The following is a 23,334-nucleotide window of genomic DNA, read 5'->3' on the forward strand; positions in this document are numbered from 1 at the left end:
TAAAATCAGGAAGTCTAGATATCAGATAAAGGGGTCTTGCCTTAAGCTGTTTAATAAAATACAAAACCCACACTACATTCTTTAGGTTAGCTTTAGTTTACATGAGCTGATGGGGAAAAAACCCAAACAAATTAAACAGGAAATTAATAAAATCAAGCAGCAGAAATGCATTTTATGAAGTTCAGAGAGAAATTAGGAGAAAGTAAGTATTTACAGGCTCAAAGTATTAAAGGTTCTAAAATAAAAATTTGTAGACTCTATGATCAGGCCAAACTGAGACTAAAATTCAGCCCAAAGCAAGGCTTTGCAGGTAAGTCCTGCACATCAACTTTTATTGGTGACAACAGCTGAGAGTCTAAAACTTTAAAAGTGGCAATTCTGCAGTCCTTTACCACCTCAGAAGGCAGTTCTGCCATACTGTCAGAGAATCTTCGGAGCTATCTGTGTGTCTGCTTACATATCCCTTTCACTCCAATGGTTCTACTGCATTTGAGCAGTGCTTGAGAACTCTAAACACAGTAGAAATGCTGCCACCACAGTGACTACTTTACAAGGGCTGCAGGAGGTAACAGTTTAGGATATGCGAGGCCATCAATTGATTGTTTTACATTTAGCTCCAGTAGGCCATTGTAGCTACACGCTGAGTCACAGCAGTTACTTTCTAGGCAAGTACTTTCTTAACTGAACATTCATATACTTTCAAAAGTAGTAATCTCTTTTTTTAATAATCTTGTAAAAGAAAAAGTGGTTTCTTCTTTCAAAAACTACTTCCAACTGTGAGGATGTGTCATGAATTATAAATTCACTAGGGTAGCTATAGCACACAAACCAGCCCATATATATTCTTTCCATTCTTGTTTGAAAATTCATTATGAGCTTCTCTGTAGGTGCCTTCCAACTTAGTACCTGCTCTCCTGACTCCCATAATTAAAACAAATTCACAAGACAGATATTTTGTGCCATAAAAAAAACTTCACCTGCATGTAAGTCAAAGAAGAGCTTTCTCTTTGCAGCTCTGTAAGGGCTCATTGCAGTGGGCCAGGATTTCTCAAATTCCTTTTAACTTATCTAAAGTGTTCCATTCCAATGATAAAAAATTTAGTAGATCAATACAGAGCAAGTGTTCATCCAAAAAACCTCACACCCCGTAAGCTATTATTTTGACATTTTTTTTTAATCCTGCCTAGATAATTTTGGAAATTTCTCCCCAAAACAACAACCGACTTCTCATGAAAGCCTGTGAGAAGTTTGCATGTTGTGACTTAGCAATGGATATAAATAGTACATTTCCATCACCTCTACATCTGCAGTATCCTGGCATGCCCAACTTGTCACTCAGAATACCTTCACTTCTCATTAATTTTACTCTGACACAAAGCAAGCCAAGCCAACAGAAACTCAACTAGTCAAGTTCACAGAAGAAAAATACATGCATTTCTAAACAGCCACCATATTGCTGGGCATGTAGAATATCTCTGAGTTTTAGAAATTTCAAATGAACTTTTATCACATGGGCTTCCACCTAATACAGAAAATAACAGAATACGGATGTTTCACAGAATTAAAACAGGGAATTTTGTCAGAGAGAGATTACAAAAGTCCTGTCATGTCCTAATGCTGAAAAATGTGGATCTTCTCCTTTTGTTAGCCATTCAGATGCTGGGAGGGGCTTCCTCTGGCCATTGGAGGTGTGATTAAAAGAAGGCTCTAGAGAGTGCACAAACAGGAGCAGGCAACCAGAGGAGTGGCACATCTTTGAGGGCGTGGCACAGCAGTTTGCACAGGCAAGGTTGCAGTCATCCTCCTGCTACTGGGTATTTATTTTATGTTGGGGTTTTGCTTGTTTCTTTCTTTTTAGTTGGTTGGGGCATTTTTTCAGCAATGGTCTCCAAACCATCAAAAGCCATACCTAGTTAAAGTACCAACCCAAACAGAACCCCCATTGAAGGATGCATCTGTCCAGACCCCTTCCTCTAAGAGTGTTTGAGCCTGTCAGTAGCAGCATGGGATGGTGCAAAAGACGCCTGCCTGCAGTCCAAACAGCTGAATGATCTCCTCTGTCTGGTGGCTGAGCTTGAAGAGGAAGTAGAAAGACTAAGGAGTATTAGGGAAAGCGAAAGGGAAATAGACTGGTGGAGTTCCACCCTTCCATCCCTGAGAGAAACCCATCAAGAGTCAGAGGACACCTATGGATGCTAAAGCTGAACCACAGTGCCTGTACAAATTACAGGCCGCATAGCTCCTCAGGCTTGCCTGAGAAAGTAGCCTGGGAAAAATATGAGAAGGAATTAAAACAATTCTCAGGGACACTAAACAGCCTTGCAGGTGTTGTTTTGCAGTCTTTGTTTTCCTTGCAGGAGGAAGTCAGGGGGGTGATGAGTGCCCCTGACCAATGATGGTGATGTAGCACTTTGTTAACCAATAGGAGTTTCTTTTCTGTACCTTCCACGTACCATTCTATAAAAACAGGCCTGAAGTAATAAACCAGAGAATTCTCGTGTTGAAACTCCCTTGAGAGTTTATGTCGTTCTTTATAGCCATTCCCAATCGGAACGACAGACACCCATGTCTCCCACCATCAGGGAGAAAGAGGAGACCTAGTAGATGAAGGGGAGTGAAAATGGGTCCCTCCTCAGGGATGTAATAAAAATTCCTCTCGATCCCCATCACCTACCCAGGTGCCACTTCAGAATAGGTATAAAACCCTGGATCCAGAGGGTCAGCCAAATTACATTGAAGAAAATAAGCTGCCTGGAGAGCCTCCCACCTAAACTTCATCTGTCAGACAGATTACTATCTCTAGCATTAAAAAGAAAAGAAGGGTAAACAATAGGTGACTCCCTTTAGAGGGGAACAGAGGGCCCCATATGTCAACTGGACCCATCCCACAGGGAGGGATATTACCAAGAGACTCCCTGGGCTGATTCAGCCTTCTGATTGTTACCCACTGGTGATACTCCAGGCTGGCAGTGATGAGATTGAAAAGAGAAGCATTGGAGCAATTAAAAGGGACTTCAGGGCTCTGGGTCAAGTGGTTCATGGCGCAGAAGCACAACTGGTACTTCGCTCAGTCTCTTCAGTAGCAGGGAGAAATGATGAAAGAACAAGAAAACCCCCCATTATCATCAAGTGGTTTAAGGGCTAGTGCCATTGGCAGAATTTTGGGTTCTTTGATGATGGGGCAACTTTTATGGCACCTGGCCTGGTGGAGTCAGTTGGGCTCCATCTATCTATCAAGGGCAAAAGGATTCTAGTCCATGAATTGGTGGGACTCATTGAGAGGGCTTTAAACTAGGTTCAGAGGGGGAAGGATATGCAACTACGCTCTCCAGAAACAAGCTAAGCCTGAGTTAGGGGTGAAATCAGTAACCCAGCTGAGGTGCATGTATACCAATGCATGCAGCATGAGTAACAAACAAGACGAACTGGAAGCCATGGTAAAACAGCAAAGCTATGATGTAGTCACCATCATGGAAACGTGGTGGGATGACTCACATAGCTGGAGCACTGCACTGGATGGCTACACGCTCTTCAGAAGAGAAAGGAGAGGGAGAAGAGGTGGAGGGGTGACCCTGTATATTAAGGATGCTCCCAGTGCCATGGAAATTGGGATTTATTATGATAAGGTTGAGTGCCTATGGGTAAGAATCAGGTGGAAGGCCAACAAGGCAACAACTCCCTGGTGGGAGTCTGTTGTAGACCACCCAACCAGGATGAAGAGGTGGATGACTTACTCTAGAAGCAGCTGGAGGATGTTTCAAGATCACTTTGTTCCTGTAGGTGAATTTAAATTAAATTCTGTGAATTAATAGGTGTAGGTGAATTAATTTAAATTCTGTAGGTGAATGCAAATATCTGCTGGGAACTCAACACTGTGCAGAAGAGGTGGTCAGGAGGTTCTTAAGAGTGCATGGAGGAGAGCTTCTCGTCACAGCTGGTGAGCAAGCCTACCATGGGAGGGACTATGCCAGATCTGCTGTTTGCAAAAAGAGATGGGCTGGTGGTGGGACATGTGGTGGTTGGAGGCTATCTGGGGCACAGTGATCATGAAATTATACAGTTTTCAATATTTGGTGAAATGAGGAGAAGTAAAACACACTGGACTTCCAATGGGTGGACTTTTGGCCTATTCAAGAGACTTATTCGGAGAGTACCTTAGGAAGCAGCCTTAAAAACAAAGGAATCCAGGAAGGATGGACATGCTTCAAAACATAAATCTTGAAGGCACAGGAACAGACTGTTCCTATGTGCCTAAAGATAAACCAACAAGGAAACCAACTGGCCTGGATGGGCAAGAAGCTTTTGAAGGAGCTAAGGAAAAGAAAGAGGGTATATCACCTTTGGAAGGAGGGTCAGGTATCTCAGGAAATGCTTAAGGCAGCTGCTAGGTTATGTAGGGAAAAAATAGAGATGCAAAAGCCCTCAGTTAGACTCAATCTGGTCGCTTCTGTGAAGGATAATATTTTTATAAATACATTCATGGCAAAAAGAAGGGCAATGACAACATCCATTCTCTATTAGATGCAGGAGGGAATTTAGTAACCAAAGATAAGGAATATGAACAGTTTCTTCAAACCTTTACCTCACTTTTCAACAGAAAGACAGGTTGTCCTCAGGACAACTGTCCTCCTGGGTTGGTAGGTGGTATCAGGGAGCAGAATGATCCCCCTGTTGTCCAGGGGGAGGCAGTCAGAGAACTGCTGAGACACTTGGATGTTCATAAATCAATGTGAGCAGATGGGCTACATCCCAGAGTGATGAGGGAATTGGCAGATAAGCTTGCAAAGCATCTCTCCATCATTTACCATTGTATATTTACGGTGAGGTCCCAGGTGACTGGAAGCTGGCCAGTGTGATGCCCATCCCCAAGAAGAGCTGGAAGGAGTATCCAGGAAACTGCACACTTGTTAGCCTGACCTTGGTGCCCAGCTCAGGGAACAGATCACCTTGAATGCTACCACATGGCACCTACTGGATGGCCAGGTGTCACGATCCAGTTATTCAAGTTCTTAGAAATGGCTCTTCCCAAATTAAGTTGCAAACAAGACCATGTGCCCGTAACAATTGTATAGATTTTATTTGATAGTAAATATGACAGAGAGAGAGAGAGAGACAGAGACAGAGAGAGAGACAGAGACAGAGGTAGAAGAGAAAAAGTAAGAGAAAAGACGTGAGGGAAGACATAATGATAAAGACAGAATAAGAAAAATTTCACCACTCTGTGGATCCCAACAATGTTCCATTTATCCTCTCCAGCTGGTCGTCTTGGTGGTGAAGGTCCCCCCAAAAAGCATAGAATCCAATGGATTAATATATGCTCAGGCCAGGTAGGAAAACTCAGGCACCTTCCAGGGGTGGGGAGGGGGTCTTTGCCATTCTCTCTTACAACAGACTCTGGGTTTGTCACACCACCCGCAGTTCGGTGGTGCAAGGCTTCAGGAATGATTCCAGGGAAGTGCTTTGGGAGGCCTTTGCTTTGGGAGGATCATGGTACCCCCTCAGCTGCCTCTCATGTGAATGTCCACAGATATTGCCTTCCGAGGGTTGGGGGTTTCACAGCTGGGCTAGTTTCTGCAAGGGAGGATGGGTCACTGCCTCTAACCAGAGGTTACACCCAAAACTTCCTCCCCTGTTTTAGGGAGGAGTCTGTGTAAACCTGGCTTCTGTGGGCTGGGGTCTCCCCCACCCCAAACCCAGACAGGAGAGTTTCTACTGCATTTGTCTCTCTTGCAGATGCATTCCTTTCCCTCAGCCTTGTTCATTTCTCACCAGGCCTGAGATGAATAACAGGTTTCTCTTTATTTAATCTCAGCAGTTTGACTTACAGACCAAAGTTCTTCAAGGAGGTTTCTGTGGTTGTAGCTTCTTTATAGAGTTTTTCTGTAATGAGCAAAATTTTATATCAATGTTTAAGGCATGAACTATTTCAGTCCCTGACACCAGGGGATCAGACCCAGCCAGCATGGGTTTAGGAGGGGCAGGTTGTGCTTAAACCAATCTGATCTCCTTTTATGACCAGGTGGATGTGAGAAAGGATGTGGATGTTGTCTTTTTGGACTTCAGCAAAGCCTTTGATACTGTCTCCCATAGTAAACTGGAGAAGCTGGCAGCCCATGGCTTGGACAGCAGCACTCTGCTGGGTTCAGAACTGGCTGGATGGCGGGCCCAGAGAGTGGTGGTGAATGGTGCTGCATCCAGCTGGCAGCCAGTCACCAGTGGTGTCCCTCAGGGGTCTGTGCTGGGGCCAGAGCTGTTCAATATCTTCAATGATGATATCAATGACAGGATTGAGTCCACCATCTGTAAATTTGCAAATTCCACCAAGCTGTGAGCGTGTATTGAACTGTTGGAAGGTAGTAGGGCTCTGCAAAGGAACCTGGACAGGCTGGATAGATGGGGAGAGTCCAGTAAGATGGCACTAAACAAGTCCAAGTGGCAAGTCCTGCATTTTGGCCACAAAAACCCCCTGCAATGCTATAGGCTGGGGACAGTGCCAACGTGAAAAGGGACCTGGGGTTGCTGGTGAAGGCTGGCTGAACGTGAGCCAGCAGTGTGCCCTGGTGGCCAAGAAGCCAAATGGCTCCTGGTCTGTATCTGGAATAGTGTGGCCAGCAGGAGCAGGGAGGTCATTCTTCCACTGTACTTGGCACTGGTGAGGCCACACCTGGAGTGCTGTGTCCAGTTCTGGGCCCTCAGTTTGGGAAGGAGCTCTTCCAGAGGAGACAACGAGGCTGGTGAGGGGCTTGGAACACAAGACCTGTGATGAACAGCTGAGAGAGCTGGGGTTGTTATCACTCTCTACAACTCCCTGAAATGTGGGTGTACTCAGGTGGGGGGGTTGGTCTTCCAGGCAACAGCTGACAGAACGAGAGGACACAGTCTTAGCCTGTGCCAGGGGAAATTCTGATTAGACATCAGGAAAAAATTCCTCACTGAAAGAGTGATTGGGCACTGGAATCATCTACCCAGAGATGTGGTGGAGTTACCATCCCTGGACATGTTTAGAACAAGACTGGACGTGACACTCACTGCCATGGATTAGTTGATGAGGTCTTAGGTCATAGGTTGGATTTGATGATCTCAAATCTCTTTTGCAACCTAGTTCATTCTGTGATCACCAAGAAAAGACAAAGCTTATCATTCTCTCATTATAAATATGAGAGATTGCAATCAAAGTAACAAATAATTAAATGGCAGCTATAGTATATTGCTTTGAGCAAAACTTTATGTAAAACAGGAAGTCTGTAAGAAAGCATAGCTCTGCTAATGTTCTCATTTAAAAATCAAAGTTCTTTCTCAGAGTAAAGTTATTATTTTCTTGGGAATACTTGGTGTTTATTTCCCACCCCAACTTTGTTAATGAACTATGTCTAATAAGGCCAAAGTAAGAAACTGTAGCATCTATATTATCAGCTGTGACTGAACTCTGTTGTTTATAGAACCTAATTCAGTAGGAATGTTGCAAATATTATGGCACTGCACAGCCTGGTTGCAATACTGCTTTTCTTAAAATTCCCAGGTAAGTCTTATTTGTGAGATCAGCTCTTCTGTAAACTGCAAATTCATCCTTCAAGTGAGATCAAATATGTTGTATTAGCAACCAAATAAAAAAAGCAAGAATGTGGAAGCAGCAGCTCTCCCCACAAGGGACACTTTGAAATGTGCTATAACCACAGATTAGAAGTAATAAACACCAAATTAGAAAGGGCAGCAATCTTCTCTTCTATTGCAGTGGTTTAATTGGGAAGGAGAGGAGGGAAGGAGGGGGTATTGGGAAACAGGAATGGTCTCAACACTTAAAGTTTTATAAAGCTCAGAAATACAAGTGATATAAGTGGGCTTATACCTAAAAAGTTTACTTGAAATTTCAGGAGGTATTTTTGTGTTGCCTCTGTGATCCACCAAATCAATACCAGGCCAAAAAAGCACAAATTTTCTATTTGTGAGTGAGAATAGGAATTTATTTTTCCCCAAGTGAGCCAGGGAATACAAGGACCAAGACCCTTGTTTCACTTACAATGTACCTCCCACCCCTTTTCTACCCAACAGTAAAAATCACAAAATGGATAATTGTAATTGTAGCAAAAGGTCCTCAAAACTCTTGATCATTAAAATGCCTCTATGCCGTAAGAAAAGAAGATTCGATACCATGCTTCAAATTTTAAAGTCTTCCAAGAGAGATTCAGGAACTACAGACAAACCTGACAACCGCAATACTTCAGAACATTAGGTGGGCATGACCCGCCGAAGCAGAATCAGCAAAGCTTCTGTCAAGGGGAGTCACAGCCCCCAGATTTCTATATTTTAGGAAGGAACCAAGAAGCAGATGGACAAAGAAGATCCAGCTGAAGGCCCTTCACAAAAGGATTTCTAAGGAGAACAACCAACCATGAGAAGAATTTCACACGGTTTAAGTAAAGGTGGCAATAATAAATACTAATAAAATATTAAAAGACAAACTAGCAGCCATTTGTTTGCCTACTCTAATCCCTCAGTGGAGGGAAGGACCTTGCAGTCCCATATATTCATAATCAATCTAAGAAAAAGAAAAGGATAGCCTAGGACAACCATACACAACTGTGATATGCCCCATTTTTGTCAAATGTTGTCCAGCTATTTATAAACATTTGAATTCTTAATAAGAAAGAACATACAAAAATTTGAAGAAGAGAGAACATTGTGGAGGGAGGACACACATGAAGAAAAAAACTTCCTCCAAACATTCAGTGGAAAAATGACTGGAAAGGAAAGGTCTGAAATCAGAATAAAAGCAGTCCTCTGGTGAAATCCTCACTGAAAAAGACATCCTTGCAGTCCTGAAACAAAAAACAGAGAAGGAACCAAGAATGAAGGATGGGAGAGCCACCAAACAAGGGACATAAAACTTGCTTTCAAACTAAAAGGAACAAAACATAAAATAAAGCTTTCCTTTAACTTCACGCTTGTTAACTGAAATTGCAGTAGTCCAAACACAAAACCCTATTTGCATCCAAGAAAGCAACCAAGACAGACAGATGAAACAACTTTCAGAAGTTATACCTGAAAGATATGAGACTGTGGGAAGCTACTGTCAGGAAAGAGATATACAGAAGGATAAGGAAAAAGAGGGAAATCAAGCATGGGGAAGAGCAACACAATACAAGAATGATCACAGCACTTTTCTTCATTCCATAGGTTCATGTCAAACACTTGCTGCCATTTGTCAAAGACGGGGTCTCCAGTGAACCTCAAGTCCAGCTTAGAGCATTCAAATACTTCCAGAAGTGACTGTACAGATGAAAATACAACACAGACAAGCAGGAGTTTAAAGCACTCATACGATGAATCATGCAGATCACAGCTGTAATTTCAGTCTGAAGGACAATTTAGCACATGTAACATCAGTACTTTTGTGCAGTATAGGAAATTAAGAATACAGTGGTCTAGCACTTCATTTCTCTGACATACTGAGACTACTGTATTATCAGCATAATCTATATTGCCCTAAGTAATGATATATCAGTGCTATCTTAAAACATTTATACACACATTAGTGTACTTTTAGTATAAACTACGAATTATTGAAGGAAAAGGTCATGATGCCTAAATTATGAACCTGCTCAGAAATCAAAACTTCTAGAATTAGCACAGCTTTTTTTCAGACTAAAATCCTGGTTTGTACTGGAAGATTTTGAGTCATCAACTACAACAATTTTATTGTTTATTAAGACAAACTTTAAGCAGACCTTCACTTCTTGCTCATATTTAGGAAGACCTTTTGTTTGTTAAACATCAAAACTTCTGTCAGTCTTGGTGGTGTGAGCAAGGAAATACTATCACAAACGGAAAGAACTTAAAAAAAAGTAATTCTTACTAAAAACACTAAAGATACTCCATTTGAATATAAATAAGATTATGGGTTTATATAATAATCCTATAATAAGATTATAGATTATATGCAGGAAACACATATCAATATTGAGATCAAATTTCTAATTCTGCAGAAATATTCTGCTGAAACAATAAGATCTGACAGGAAAGGTCAACGAGTTAATGAAATAATAGGGCCTCAGGATGGAAATAATAAATAATACACAGTTTTATACATTATTATGCAGCTTTGTACAATAAGGCACTTTGCAGAAGAATTGATCATGACACTATACAAGAAAGTCATAAGCCATCAATCTGGCATCAAAAATGAGAGACTATGATTTATTTGGAGAATATTCAGATGAGACACATAAGTGTTCTTGGAAATGTAGTATAAAATATCCCCCAGCTAAACTATTAATACTGAGATGAAAGTCATGGAAGTCATTCTGAAAAGGTAATTGCCATAAAGAGGAAGATTGGCACAACCACTTCTAATCATTGCAGCTACTTTTAATATATTTAATATATTTGCATTCTAAAAGGCTCAGCCTTTTAGACTAAAATATGTACCTCTTATCAATGAGTATTTCCACAAGTTCACTCTTTTTCCTCAACTGCTATAACACAGGAATGACAAACAAGAATACATCTGTCACTGGCCTTTCAAAGCACCACTCCTGCAATTAGGTTCTAAAAGCACAAGGTATTAAACACGACAAGAATCTACCTCAATACAAAGATTTCATTCCCTGCCCATGCTAAAATACTCATTTTGATTGGAGAGAACCCAAATAGAGGGTCACAAATACAAGCACTAAGAAAATATTGCACTCATATCATGTATATTGTACTAGACATCAACATATTTTTTTTCCTCCAAGTCAGACTCCTTAGAATCTGTTTATCTTAACAAGGCAGATTTTAATAGCTGAACAGGTTTAACTAAATTGATCTGCTTACATCAAAGTATTTTTTCATTCTGACCACCCATATTTTTAAAATATCAAGAAGTACCTGCATAACAATGGCTTTTTATTTTTGGATGGGCAAAGGAGCAATTATATTAGCCATTTATCATAAAGCAGTACCTTGCAAAAACAAAAAGGCTGGGTTGAAAAATGTTAAATGAAACTCTGTAATATAAAATTCTGTCCTGACATTTCAGAAAACAGCACATTTTAAGAAGTGACAACCACGACCCCCAACTACTCCTTACAAAGCTACTTATTTGAAAGATTTAGGGTAACTCAAGTATTTTCTGTGAAGACACCATAACATCTTGAAGGCATCAGCATCAGAAGCACAGTGACACAGGAAAAGTCAGTTTATAATAGAGCCTGGCCACTTGATAGAGTGACTGGATGTAAGCACTGCAGTTATCACAGCCTTGAACCAGTTGCCTTCTAGAACCATGCATAACTACTTTTTTAGGAGTTAACTTCAGATCAGATTTATAAACCAATTTCCAGTCACCTCCAGCTTCATCATTGCTCTTAAAGGGGTGGTTTCCTCCCATGGATCCCAGAAGAGGGATATACTTCAGGAAGTGTCAAAATAATTATCTGTACTCAATGTGTGAGGTAACAGCATATTCCCTATGTTTTTAGAGGTAAACATTACTAAACACAGCTACCTAGATCAATAAAGCCTTCCAGAAAGTGGAAATGGGATATTATTAGTGTAAAATGAGAAGGCAGTTCCTCTTCCCCTCTCTAGATTTTGCCAGGTAGGGAAAAGACTACAAAGTACACTCAGAAAGATGGACTATGCAGTCACATTCTAAAACATGATGACTGCATAAGAGACTGACATTATTAGATTATCTCATTTGGAGCAGCAATTTTTGGCTGACAGATGACTATTGTCATTGAGTCATCCCCCTAACTCTGATGCAGTTTTTCGTTCTCTATGAATACACCTTTTCCTTGCTGGCCAAAGGCAGTCTGTTTTGTGCTGCAGTTTTATCTTTCTTCCCTGCAGTGCCTGACAATGGGGTTTTGAGAAAATATTGTTTAAAACATCTCACGTAGTGCAGATAATTATGAGTTTGCATGAGTCTGTGTTGTCCATATCTATCCATTTATTCAAACACATACCAAAAACAGTAGGGTGCACTAACAAGATCCGACTGAGTGTGTAAGAATGTTATTATACCTCCCCTAGAATAAACATCTACTGCTGTGAACAATTCAAAGTCTTTAAATGCCATCAGCATGCAAGAAAAGAGAAAATTACAAATCAATGTGTACCACAGATTTAAGTGTATTTTCCAGCTGCCAAAATAAATTATTCTTATGTGCACAAAGGAAAACATCTGAAACAAATCAAGCCATGCAAATGCCTGATTGAGTGAAGTATACAGCATGCAATGACTCCCTAATACTAGAACACTGAGTGTGTCATTTTTTGGATACAGTGCTGCCAAACAAGTATTGTAATTTAGCAATACTACTACTAATTTTTACAATAATATTTATAATCTATTCTTCAAAACATTTTCTCTAGTACCATAATGAATTATCATGCTTCCATCTTATCAGAAATTTGCTGCTGCAATGCAAATCGTGGTTTTTATTTCTGAAAATAATTTATTTCTTACTGCCTGCTAGAATCATCTTTAAGCTATCACTGGCATTGCATACCACTTAAGGTTAATCTACTTATTGCAAGTTACATCCATTATGCCATATTATGGGGCTTCAACATAAACTGGACTGTCCTTGTCCATCATGTATAAGAAATATTGTATAATTCTGTCATATTACAGATGTGCCTCATCTAACCTCATCACATACATAATGGACTGTCCCTTGACTACCTTCAGATGCTGCACATCAATATCAGAATTGGTGAAGCCTGTAGATTCATTTTTATTTTTTTTTAAATTCTGGAAGAGGATTTTCTAATAGCTCAGAATGCTTAAAAATTTTCAGCCTTGGGGTGGCTTTTTTTTCTTAAATCAAATTATTTAACATTACACTGTATGCTGTACAGAATAGTTAGAAGAATACCCAAGCTAACATTTTGCTTCCAGTTCCCAAACTGTATCAACACAGTCTGATACAAATACATTTGCCCTGTGTGGCCATAGCTATATTTTTCCTTGAGTCTGCACACAGTTCTACAAATCAGCACTAAGGAACCACTTTGCCAAAGGCTGCACTGCCGAAAGCTTAATACAAATTATAAGATTTTACAAACCCTATAATAAAAATAATACTTGGGATTAGTCCCTATCCTGGCTTAGGGCACCAGGACACTCCCCCAGAACTTTACCTTTTTAAGGTTTTTAAGTGAAGCAGAATATTTTCTGAATCTATCCAGCTTCATGTGGTACAGAAAAACAAGCAGTTCTAAGGAAGAACTAGACAAAAGCATTGTTATGATATCAAAGACAAATATCTAAGTCATTTGCAGAGCAGGGACAATGAAGAGTTTTTAAATCCATACAAATAGTTGGTTCACTGATGAAAATCTGCTAGCAAAATAAACATTTCAAAACAATCTCTTGCTTCAAATTAGCTTAGCAATTGTTCCAACCACAGTAATGAAACAATAAGAAGTGAAATGCAAGCCACTTTCTATGCAATCCTTAGAATCAAAGTCCAACTCTGACCCCACTTGAACATTTTACAATGGAACCACCCAACTCTTCCACCCAAAGAAAGTTTCTTTATATATCCTGTAAAAATTAATGCAGCAGGATATAAAAACACTGGGATTGACTCAGGTATAATGAAAATAAGGAGCCTGGAACAGAATTTACTGAGGAAATAGGAACTGCTAGAGGGTAGCTGAATTGCTATTGAAAAAGCCATTTAGGGCATGGTGCTAAATGACACCAAGGTCACAGTTTCAATCCCCATTCAATCTCTGTACAGGCCATTCACTTAAGAGTTGGACTTGATGATCCTTGTGAATCCATTCCAACTCAGAATATTCTGTGAACTCTGTGAAAAATTATTCAAGACAAAAATGCAGAATCCCTGGGGTCAAAAATGAATGTGAACTAGAACTGCATACTCAGTAACTGACTCTTCAATGAGTGACTTTAGGGCAGTGATAACCAAGCACAGATCACAAAATAATCCTGACCTACAAACTAAAGATTGTTCATCAGTGCAACCACATGGGGAGAGCAGATACCCAGAAAGGACATTTGCCTGACTAACTCTGGGTTTACTGCTGCAGTTTCAGGATACATTGACTGGAAAAAGGAAAATGGCAAAGAATATGAAGGCTTCGTTTTGCTCAGCTAACCCAGCAAAATTGGAGCAGCAGTTCAGCTACTTTCAGAATCCCTCTCAGCATCCATTTCCAATCATTTAATTTCACTTCTCAGGGGAAAAAAAAGGGTTTTTCAGAGAGACCCCACAAAATTATCCTTCTCACAATAATCTGTGAACCATTACAAGAGACGTATTTTATCATTCATTATATTACATGACTACAGGTGCTTTAAGACATGATCAGTGCTTCCTATGTAATGCTACAAAGATAAAGAAATTTTCCAATGAAGACAAGGATACACCTTCTCAAAAAGTCAATGACAGAAATGTGAACACAGAAGGTAAATTATGTATTGACTGAACTTCAGACATTTCAAATGTACACTCACATGTTTAACTGTGCTTATCACTTAAGCCCTGCTGGGATCAAACCCTTTTCCACAGATATGCTTCTGTCAATATTCTCACTGAAAAAAATCCCAAAAGCAGATGGTGAATTCATTCACAAAAATCTAAATGAGACGTATGCATAAGTACTCAAAGGAATTTTGTAGAAAACACCTTTCAAGTCACTGGTTAAAATTTAGTCAAAGAAATTCAACGTAGATTTCTTCCATTATCAGATAAGATATGACACCTTATAAACTTCAAGGCAGCAGAATAAGATAGGCCACATAACTGAAAAGCAGGCAACACAGGCATGAACTGCTTGCATGCCAAAACCTATTTCTCCCCACAGTTAATTGAAGAAATATGAAAGTAATGAAGCTACAGGTTTCTGCTACTTGGGGTGGGATTTCTGGATAATGATGATGATGATGCTAACTTGCTGCATCATCCTTACTATCTCTAGAAGAAGCAAAGCTGAAAGGACATGACTGAGGAGCTACTTGCCTGTGTCTGAAGGTGACATTCCCAGGGTGAAGTTGCAGATGCACCCTGCGCCATTCTTGACACACTTAAGAGTTTCTCTGCCTAAAGGAAGCACTTTCCACAGCCTTACGTTCACTTAAAATGCAAACTAGGAAAAGCACCACCTATAATATCAACGGGAGTTTTCTACATCCAATGAATAAAATTAACCAATTTCAGGGTCAATTACAAAATTCCCTTTAAGCCAATTCATTAAACTCACTTATGTGCTCTCATTAAATTCCCCTTTATGCTAACATTCTTTAGTGGTAGGAACACACACACACACTGAGGGCTAGAGAAGTCTCTTGATTGTTACCATGCATGACCACAATCCCCAACCTGCCCAGGTTATATACACCTTGCCAGAAACCCACCTAGAGTGGGCTTTTCCTGGGAGTAGTGGGGCTCTGAGTGAAAGCCTTTCCCTTGGGGCTGAGACACCAGACAAAGACACTTTCTGGGACTGAGTGCCCTCAACACTATCTTGTGGAAGTAATTTTTCTGCTGGATAACCTTCAGTGACCCTTCGGGCAAAGCAAACCCAGGCACTGCTGAGTGGGAGGGGCTTGGGGAAGGGGAGGGTGTTGCTGCTTTTGTGAACCCCCATGACAATTAGGAAGGTGCCACAGAAGTTAAATCGAACTTCTTTGCAAAAGCGTCTTTTCTCTGCTCCCTATTTTATACCCTATTCTGCTAGATGAGAAGAAATCTATGATAAATAATGATGCTCTGATAAATAAATGATGCAAAGTCTCACATGCCTGTGTGACTGCTCTTGCTGCCTCCCAAAGTTACAGAATACAATGTGAAAATGAGCATTAGTGAAAGTTTCAGGAAGGAAGTGTTGATTTGTGATTAATGCCCTTTAAAGAATAGATGAAAATTCACTATGTCCCTGTTGCCAGATTGCAGCTATATTAATTAATACATTAATGTATCAGTTCATATATTCCTTACAAATGGTTGAATTCTCTTCTATAACCTGTCCAATTATGCCAATAGTAAAAAGATGCTGCCCAAGTGACATACTCTGTATAAACTTTACTGTTTTACAAGTTTATATTACACTGTAATCTTCTGTCTCTCAGTTACTGTAATCTACTGGGCAGCTACTGTTATTTTCATCAAGGACATCAGGAATTGCCCCCATGACTGCTTAAGATAGCTCCATGCTTGTGGGAAGAGATCAAACAAGATTTATGGTAGTCACTATGTGGCAAGACAATTTGCCTGACACTGATGAGGCTAAAAAAGATAAGGCAGCTCCCAGCAGCAGACCTGCCAAATAATTCAGCAGATAAATGAATCCCTCTGTGATCCCCTCTATGAATACCACTAGGATTATGATAAAACAAAGGCAGATTCTGATGTAAGTGCGGGAAGAAACAGGTAAAGAAGCAAAAGCAGTAGAAAAAAAACAAGAGAAAGGAGGTAGAGATTGAAGTACAGAACTTTTTTCTACCTTCAACTGCAGCTCTTATCCATGTTGTTACATACAGTGAGGTGTGTATCTTGCAGATTCCTGCTGCAGTTTCCAAGCTGCAAAGAGTAGCATATGTTGGCTACATTTGTTGTACCAGTCCTACACTACATTCCCTGAGACCTTAACAACAAAGGAGACGGGTTGTTAGTAAAACAATCAAATCACAGAAAGCCTTGTCGAAAAACTCCAGCAAATTACTGCTCAGTAAATTACTCATTGCATTCTGAGAGATATGCTGGAAATAAATTCACTTCTCCATAAGGATTACAACAGATCAATGCATTCCGTGGTCATCCAAAATGACTTTCTGATTCTACACAAACTCCATCACTCTTCTGGGACTTGTCCCATGACAAGTTCTTTACTCTACCTTGTCCAAGAAAGTTCATGTCTAAGGCTCAAAGACCTTAGATTTATTTCACCCCTTTCCATGAACCTTAGCAAGTTTCCTGTTACTACAGTAATTTGCCACCTTCATGGAAAAAAAGAGGTACCTGAAGGAAGCCAAGGAGGGGGAAGCATTCGTTTTCCTTCAAGAGAGCAGAATTTTGGAACTTGAGCTCATCAGATGAAGCCTCAGCATGCCACATGGGAAACATTGGTAGTGACCTGTGCCTAAAAGTTACTAGGTTTTGCCTACACTATAACCCCTTAGTAATAAAAGTCTTTGCTTTCTCATGCCAATGTCTTTACAGGAAACAGCAGGAAATTAAAGTAGCAGGCAAGTATCTGCAAGACTAAGTCATTCAATGGAAAGAGATTACAAAGATGGCCAGGCCATCTTATCTTAGACCAGCTATTTAGGTGTCTTACAAAGCATCCCAACAGTAGAAAAAATGAATGCTTAAATTGCAAGTGACCTTGCACTGGTTATCACAGCCAGATGCTGCCTGTGACAGAAACAGAGTGAACTGTCATGGGCCATTCTCTATGAGCAAGGCTTTCTGTGCATGTCACTGTATGTTACACATCACATTGAAACAAGAAAAAGCAAATGAAAGGATTACACTGCCCTATACAAGATATGCCAGGAATGTTTAATGCTTGGTGCTTCCACAGGACTCGAAGAAAAAAATCATCAAGGGAATAAACCAAAAATTATTTGCTACAACACTGTCAAATAGGCCTCCAGAGACAGAACAAAAAAAACCAAAGACAAAAATCTGAGAGAGAAAAATTGGGGGGGGTGGGGAGCAGGATGGTAAGTAGGAGACGTGTCTACATCATGTAGCATAAAATCATACTGGAGTCTTGAATAAACAAAACAAAAAACTTCCAAAGTTTTAGTCCTTGGCAAAAGATTCAAACTGCAGATTTAAAGGAAGCAGGAAATTAACAGAAAGAAAAAGTTATGATTACCTGTTCATCAGTTTTCACAAACATACATACATGTGTTTCACCTAGGTAAGAATGTCTCCCCTATGAGAGCATCAATCTAACAAGAGATTGACAAAAAATAGTTTAACATTATTAACTGAGGGCAAATCAACTTCTGATACTCTTTAAAACAGAATAAATTACTTTTCTGAAGACAAATCTCAGAGAAAGCTATAGTAGCTGCTACAACATTTGGATAGCATGCAATGCTTTCAGTTGACTAAGTCATAAATTTGAGGTAGTCTGATAAGTTTCTATAGATGTTCCGGCCAAAAAACAGTGAGAATCAAGACTGTTTTTATGCGACTATCCAAGTATTAGCTGGAAACAAGCCATTTGCTTAAATAGAATTTTCAACAGTCAAGACAAAACTATCAAAACAAATCAAAAATTTAAAGCTTCTTCTTACTGAATGTAATTCTGTCCAGTTTCACTGCAAGACAATTTATTTGAGCTCTCAGAGACAGACCATTATAAAGGACATCTACACTCTAAATCCTTACTGCTGAATTAGTAGGAATAAACATAAAGAGCTGAGCTAAAGCTCCAACCAAAACTCTAGTTTTAATAAATCCTGGAATAAATGTCCCATGTAACACAAATATGGATGTGCAGTCTGACTTGCAGATGGGGCTCTCTTTGGATTTCAAAATTTGCAGATATTTTCCTCTTTGCACTGTAATATTACAGCACACAATTTGCACAAAATTACTGCAGGTGCAAAATGAGGGACCAAGGCATAGCAGAAGAAATAAAGGAGAGCTCTGTGACAGTAAATTTAAACTCCACAAGTAAGTGCACCAAGTACCTGAAATGGAGGACCCCATGTACATTAGCAATTATGCTGTACTTGCAAACAGTGATTGTGGGGAGATGCCAGAAAAAAGCCTCTGTCTCTCAAAACTGATAAACTTTGTGGCAGTTTTTTTCCAGTTCTGCTTGCTGGCTAATGAGAATGAGGCAATGTACTTATCAGGAATGGATATATTCTGAATTCATGTTTTTGGAAAGAATTCACTGCAGGTTGGCTCTTAACAGAACAGAGCTGCATAAAACAATGCAAACTTTTTCATATACTGTTCAACAACAAACAGGTTAACTACCACTTCAATCCAGAAGAATACCCTAAACCAACCCACAGACAGAGGTCTCCAGCTGCATGAATGATCCATGATCCAGTTATGATCCTTCAGAAATACTGAGGAACAAGGGCAATAATTCTTGTGCTCCACAAATTCCTATACAGTTACAAAATATAGTGGAAAATGAAGGCAAAAATAACTGTCTTCTGCTCATGTTTTGAATATATAAGTTTTAAACCTGAAAAGCTGAATTTCTAAAAAAGAGCATACTATCAATTACTTCTACTACTTTCTAAAGACAGTGTTATTTCCAGTTCAGTCTTTACCATGTGTTCTACTATATTTGAAAGCAGGTGCAAAACTTGAAATTAAAAAATTACTAAGTAATTGTATTACACCATTATTTGTTCATTAAATGTCTCTTCAGGATGCAGAACACTAGTCTTAGAAAGTTCTGCTTTACCTCACACACAAATATTCCATTAATTACTCTGCAGTAGAATTAAATCTGAATTTTTAAGATCCTTATATACATGTGTCATTAGAACAAAGCATAGTGGACATGTGGTATAGTTACTATGATGAGTTTTTTTCTCAAAAATATTGCTTTATTTATTGTCTCATCCAGATAGCAAGCCCAGAATAAACTTTAGTTCTTAGTAGTTCTCTTTCAAGGTTTTCACTAAACATTTTAACTAGGTATACATAAGTGTACCTGTCTTTGCCCATTTCTATCAGAAATGGCAAAAGTTGTAAATCAAGGTGTTAAAAACAAATGAGAAAACAATGAACTAAGAACCACTGATAATCACAAATAATTTTATTCATTATTTCCATTTTCTTTCCCAATATGGAGAGTTTTCTAAGGTTTTTGGGTTTTGTTTGGGGTTTTTTTTTGATCTATTATGTTTATCTTCAGATTCTTCTAAACATCAAGAGGGTTTTCCTACCCTATTTCTAAGTAAATTGTTACTTTGGTACAGAAAAGTTATTGATGATTCTGATATGCTAAACATTTGCATTGGCTTGAGGGCTTTGGTGGTGGTATTTTTTGTTCAATGGTTAAATACTTCCTAACCCCTACAGATTAAACTGCTTTATAGTATTTCAGTGAATAAACAGGGCATAACAGAGCTATTTCACATTTTTCTATACCTTGTATTTTTTGGGCAACGTTTCATCAAGACAGCTGAATTTAACTTTATGACTAATTCAGGATAGAAATAATTGTTAACACATATTCTAAGTGGCCTATATGCAAAACAGAAGTAATTCTACCGATCAACAGACGATCAATGTCTGACTCAGAAGTTCATTTCCCTTCAAAAGATTCATCTCTCTTCCAAAGGAGATCAGCAACTTAAACCCAGAAAGAATAACTTCCATTTTAGTTTTATCCAATACATTTAAAAGCCTTACAGTTTTCAACTTCATTATAAACCTTTCTACAACTGAAGCAGTATTAACACAAAGTACTGTTACTCCTTTTTCCCTACCGTTTTTAGAGGAATGAGACAAAATTTTAAGCCATTTAAAAGTCTGAGAAGAATAGAATAAGCAGTGCTTTGACATTCAGAATGATAAATTTCTCACCATACTCAACGCCCTAGTTATCCCTGTTGCCACTATTTCTCCCTCTGATTTATGATGGACACAAGAGAGAGGATTTAACTTTCCATACGAATGTCCTTCCAACTCACTACACACAAACAGAGATTAAAACCCATCACTTGTTCTTATTTTAACTTCTTGAAACACCATTTTTCTGTACAGTTTCTAATGCAATTATGTTAGAGCTCACATTCAGTTATCACAACTTACTTAGACACAGCACATCAGCTGAGCTGTAGCAATATGCAACAAAGGCAGAAGAATGCTTTGAGGTCAAATGCTTTGACCTAAATCTCCTAATTGTTGGAATACATTGAAGTCTGGTAAAAACAAGGTATGCTGCTACGTTAACTGTTGCCAGGCAGTAAATCATTCAGATATACCTAATATATAAAACTTGATCACTTGCCTAGATTCTTAATCTGAAGCAGAATTAATCCACTTCATCTGATTGTATCCTATTCATATATTTCTGCAAAGAACTCAATCCTTAGTATCACGTAGCCATGTACCTTGCTGGGGAGAGAAACGGGAAAAAAAGAAAAAAAGGAAGATAGTCCTTCTCTCAAAAAGCAAGCACATGGCAATGAGAACAGTTTCAACAAAATCAAGGGCACAGCTAAGCACCAAGTGGATAAATGCAAATCAAAACATACTTCCTAAACAGGGAGAGAGGCCAGGGGAAAAGCAAAGTCAGTGGAACTATCCACCATCAATTGTTTTATGTATTAAATCACAGGTACAAAACACACATTGGAACTGAGATGTATTATAAAAGCAACTGCAAAAAGAAGGGAAGAACAACCAAAGCAACTGAAAGGCCAGTTGGAAGAAAAATACTGCGATTACTTGCCTATGCTACAAAGACTTCAGAATATATAGCTACTATTAGCTTCCCACTCTAGTAAGCCAACTGCAGAAAAGAGCAATAATTTCAGAGTGGCATTGCTAAAATTAAAGACAATGGTTCAGATGAACCAACAGTTCCAGCTTGCATCAATGGAAGATCACATTAAATGCCCAAAAATATTAATAAACTGCTCATTGAAGATATTTTCCCCTTTAGAAATACCTCCTAAAATATTTTTTTTAAAAATAAAGAACACAAAATACAGAAGCATTTAGGTACACAGCAGACATCTGGCAAAACAATGATAAATAGCAGGATTAACATTTAGATGTAGTTCTATTAGATGACAACTCCTCTACTGTTACAATAATCTCGTGAAAGCTCTTTCACTAAATCACTCTTTCACACTGATTCCTTTTCAATGCAATTTAAACTCATTGTGTTAAATGAGCACTATTATATTTACACTAAAATAAACATAAGAACTGTTTTTATTCTTGTCTACCATGTAAATCACCCTCTAAAAATATCACAGTTCTGCACTTAAACATACACATTTAGAAGTTGGTTGGGGTTGTTCTATTTTTAATTGGATGAGTTGGTACCTGAAGCGCACAAATACAAGTAAAATCTTTAATTTACAGGTGTTTATACTGCCTCTCACAGAAATTGTCTTACTAATTGTATAAAGGATAAAATTACAACAAACACATTGTTCTGTCTTCAGTATGTAACACAAAATTATTAAAGCAGCTGCAAGAAATCCTGAAGCATTACAGAAAACTAGCTGTGAGGCTTATTGTCATGACCACTGACAATGGACAACAATGAGTTTTCAACAAATATGACCAGATTTCAACCAGTACCTCCATCTTTCCTGTTTGTCCTAATAATTATCTTTTATACAACAAGAGTCTTTTACTGTAGAGTGGTACTCACTCTATCACCTTTTGCTCCAGGTATATAAAAGGGAACTTAGAACACAAGATGATTTTATCAGTTTTTGGAATTGATGCTTTCTTTCATTAAATGAGCCAGTGCAGTTTACCTAATGTAAACCCTTTCCTTTGTGGAGGTTCAGTGTATGTCTTTACTTACATATAAAGAAAGGAAGATGTGAGTTGAAGAAATGGAAGATTGAGTTAAGGCATATGTAACTTACCAGGTCTGATCACACAGGTGGTAGCTACTGAATTCACTTCTGTTGTGCAAGTTAAAAGCAACTGTCAGCTGAAATCAAAGGAGAGGCATAAATACCAAATCAAGTTTATGTCCATCTGAGACCTGCTTCAGGACACATCCTTCATATCTTCAGAAAGGACACAATTACAGCCAATGAAGATACAGGACAACAACTCTGCAACAGTTAGGGCCATTTTTTAAGATCTTGGAACAGTTTGCTTGGGTTTGCTGAACACACATGTTGTTTATGAACAGCAGAAGCAAGTCAGCAATAACCTGAGGAAACTGCTCTGCCTTGTATCACCTTTTAGGTTGACAGTGCTCCTAAAGACTTATTCTCATCCTGATCAATTCAGTTAGTAAACTTTCAGGCTACTATATTAGCCTGTCAGGGGTAGGGATAGCATACTTTCTTGATTCACTTCTAACAGTGATGCCAGAATTTTCTATAATACATTCAACTGTATAACGTAATCAAATACTTTAGAAATTGAAATTGTTTATTAAAGGAATTACTTTACTTTATTTAAAAAAACCCCTAAACCCAGAATCATTGGAAATACAATAAAAATTCAGCTAGAATGAACAGTGACAGACTTTTCACCATTTTATGACTGTTGGGTTCCCACTGACTTTGGTAGCTTCCCAGCATGGAAAACACTTGCATATTTCAAAAGAACAATGTAGCCAGAATAATTCTACATTTTTGTTTACAAGCTTAGCAGTAAGGCAAATGACTACAAAAACTTT

Source organism: Cyanistes caeruleus, chromosome 1, assembly GCF_971803275.1.
Source record: "Cyanistes caeruleus chromosome 1, bCyaCae1.hap1.1, whole genome shotgun sequence".
Taxonomy (NCBI): domain Eukaryota; kingdom Metazoa; phylum Chordata; class Aves; order Passeriformes; family Paridae; genus Cyanistes; species Cyanistes caeruleus.